Here is a 3941-nt window from a genome sequence, read left to right on the forward strand (position 1 = left end):
AAACAAAGGGGGAGCTACATCTCTCCCAGCTCATATTAAATGCATGGGTCTCAGTTTGTAGCATGATTGCACACATATTTTTCCAATTTCCTTATTATGAGCTACACAGCTAGCAATACCAAATAATATAAAGTTGAAAAATAAATGAAAAAACATGAAGCCAAAATTCTCCAGTGGAACTGGAATAATATACAGAAAAACTGAGGTATGGACATTATGATAAGAGAGGGATTTAATGGCTTCCTAAGCTCCCCATAATTCTAAATGTATACTGTGCTAAGAAATATGGGTATTCCTATCATCCTCCACAGACACACTACTTCAAGTAATTCGTAAACCTGACATCAAATTAGCAATGAACAAGATGTAATCTAAATACACATTAGTTTCTCACTGAGCATTTAGAAACTGGTAAATAAAGAAAAACATTTAATACTTTTAATTCACAGAACAATATATCTGTTTGGCATGACTTCTCACTAAAATTTTTGGACACGAAGCTAAATGTACTAATTAGAAAAAGGGCAGTAACACTTGTTATAAGACTTTAGGTATCATAATTAGTACAATAGAAGTTTTACGTGTGCTCTCTCAGTATTCCTCACTACATCTCTCTCTCTGAACGTTTCTGTTATCACTCCCAATTTGAAAAACAAACGGTTGAGGCTCAGAGTTAAATAACTAGTTCAAACTCACTAAGCTAGCAAGTAGCAGAGCTGAGATTGGAACCCAGTTCTGTCTGATTCCAAAATTCCTTCCACTTCAAATGTTCCCTCTGTGAGTAATAAAAACCATGGTCTCTCAAAATTTGTATATAATGGAAAAATAGAAATTAAATAATGGATTTAAATAGCAAAAAGGTGAATTCAGCTTTATAGTAAGTGGACAGTAATGTTCTTGTTTACATTAAAAAGTGAAATAAACCATAAAAGAAAAACTAATTTGTGTGTAGGAATATCTTTACCCAATGATAGCCCCTGAGAACCACAGCATAATTATTAAAAGAGTTACTGATTTTCAAAAGACCACATTGTCCTAGAGTTTGATTTATACTGGAAAAAATTAAGCTGTGGACTACTTAGTGGCATAACATCCATTGATTATTATACTAATGGAATTTTTAGATAAAGATTATTAAAAGGATATTCTATTTCTGTCAGTATATATCTGATACAAAGTGGACAGATTGCATTCTCAATAAAAATTATGTGTAAGTTAAGATTATATGTTGCAAGTAACAAAATCCTGACTTAAATTACATGAAATGTATTAGCTCGCATATTGCAAAAGATCAGAAATACAACTAGTTTCAGGCAGGATTGAATCCAGGGACTTAAAAAAATATCACCTAGAACTTCATTCTTAAGCCTCTCTCTGTTCTGTTCTTTGTTTGACCCTCAGGCTCCCCTTGAGGACCCTCTCAGCTGTCCTTCTAACAGCCATGGTTTCACAGATAACGACCTCACGACCTCACCTCTTAGGATTGTGGGGAAAAGTGATGATCTCTTCTCAGGGTTTCCACACAGGAGAGACAAAATCCCAAATTATCGCACATTTCATTGGCTCTGGCTGGCCTCCCAAAATCCCTATGGTCGGGGGGGATGAAATACAGAATACGGGCATTGACATTAAGTCTCCAGGGTTGCTACCCTGTAAGTGGGAGTAGACATCTCACTCAAAACACTTGGACTCAAAAAAAACAAAACAAACCAACCAAACAAACAAAAAAAACCCAACACTTGGACTCAGAATTAGGAAGGGCTAGGGTCTCAAAGGAAAACTCAGGATATAATTAAGATGGGAAACGGTGTTTGGTGTCCTTCAACTTAGAAAAGCCCAGTAAAAATTGAAAGATTTTTGTACAAGACAATGGCAGGAACACAAATAATCTCACAGGCTGAAATAATACCCATAACAACAACAAAAATAATAATTACATTAGGTAATAAGTATTGATTGACTACCAAATCTAAAAGTAAGCACTTTACATGTTTTCCTCAACTGAAACCTCACAACTACCTATGAAATGGGGGAGGGGGGTTTTATTATACCTATGAGGAAACAGAGACCCAAAATATTTAAGTAATTTTTCCAATATAAAAATAAATGAAAGCCTGAATTACCTTTGTAAATTATGGAAGGGTGCCATCTAGAGGACAGAAAATTTGAAGGAAAATTGCTGTATAGAGATAAGTTTAGATTGATTCGACAAATATTTATTGAGCACCTACTACAAATAGGTACTAGGTTGGACACTAGAGTTACTCTGCTGAATGATGGAGAAAAGCCATCTTGTGACTCCAGCCTGCAAACAGTGTTCGCAGTCTAGACTTCTCATGGTGCCTCAAGAGATACCAAATCTCTCCTGCCTCAGGGCCTTAACACATGCTGCTTTTTCTATTTTCTCTCTCCTCATGAGTCTCCTCTCTTCCTATATGTTCTCATACTTAATATGTATGGTCCATCACTGTCTGATACCTAAACTCTTTGTGCCTCTGTCAATTTGCAGATTAGTACCACCATAAATTGAAGTTTGTTCATCCCAGCTGGGCTCTCAATGTTACCTAGGGTCATACCAAGTCTCTCTACTCAGTCTTTCTTTCTGCAATTATAATTTCAAACCTCAAACAGTCTCTTGAAATTTTTGACTCTACCATCTTCTCTTACTCCCAAGAATTACCCCATCTACCTCTTCATAAAGAAATAAAAATCATTAGATTTTTTTTGTCAAGATTTTATTTATTTATTTTAGAGAATGAGAGTATGCTCATGGTGAGAGGGACAGAGGGGGAGGGAGAAGAAAAGGGAGAGAATCTCAAGCAGCCTCTGTGCTGAGCACAGAGCCTCATACAGACACCCAACCCCACGACCCTGAGATCATGACCCAAGCTGAAACCAAGAGTTGGAGGCTCAACCAACTGAGCCATCCAGGTGCCCCCCAAATCATTAGATTTTTAACCCTAACCTTAGCCCCATTCAATATGGTGGGCACTCAGAATTTTATTACCATAAAGCTTCTCCCTGAATCCACTTAAAAAGATTCAAAGTGGACCAACCTGGTTCACACTCTTGAAGAATTAGAATTGAAACTAAAACATTAAAAACATGGTTTTTTAATGCTTTCTTTTGAACAGAAGAGATGTACAAATGTAGGCAATGTGCTATGGCCATCTTCCACCGTATATACATGGAGTAGATTAAGCCAGTGTGCATAGATAGAGAAGGCAGTGAAAATTTAGAAACAGAAATGAGGAATAAAAACAAGTTACTGCATGAGTTTCCTAAGACTTTCCATTTCTTGGTTCCAGGCACTTTCTAAGTCTCAGCTATATACTTCATTTCCTTGGAGGCATCCCCATAATCTTATAATTAGGCTTGTTCTTCTAGTTTCGGTTGGTTTCTGTCACTTCTGCTAAAAATCATAAATCCACATCATTTACTTTGTAATTGTTTGAAACATTTTCTCTTCTCCCGTCTCTACTGCCACACTCTGGTCCAGACCATCCATCATCTTTTAGCTGGGCAACTGCAATGGTATTCTTTTTTTTTTTAATTTTTTATTGTTATGTTAATCACCATATATTACATCATTTGTTTTGGTGTAGTGTTCCATGATTCATTGTTTGTTCATAACACCCAGTGCTCCACGCAGAATGTGCCCTCTTTAATACCCATCACCAGGCTGACCCATCCCCCTAACCTCCTCCCCTCTAGAAACCTCAGTTTGTTTTTCAGAGTCCATCGTCTCTCCTGGTTCGTCTCCCCCTCTGACTTACTCCCCTTCATTCTTCCTCTCCTGCTATCTTCTTCTTTTTCTTTTTTCTTAAAATATGTTGCGTTATTTGTTTCAGAAGTACAGATCTGTGATTCAACAGTCTTACACAATTCACAGCACTCACCGTAGCACATACCCTCCCCAATGTCTATCACCCAGCCACCCC

The sequence above is a fragment of the Callorhinus ursinus genome, unplaced genomic scaffold (assembly GCF_003265705.2).
Source record: "Callorhinus ursinus isolate GAN/ISIS: 27379988/994484 unplaced genomic scaffold, GSC_fseal_2.0 scaffold5, whole genome shotgun sequence".
In the NCBI taxonomy this organism is placed as follows: domain Eukaryota; kingdom Metazoa; phylum Chordata; class Mammalia; order Carnivora; family Otariidae; genus Callorhinus; species Callorhinus ursinus.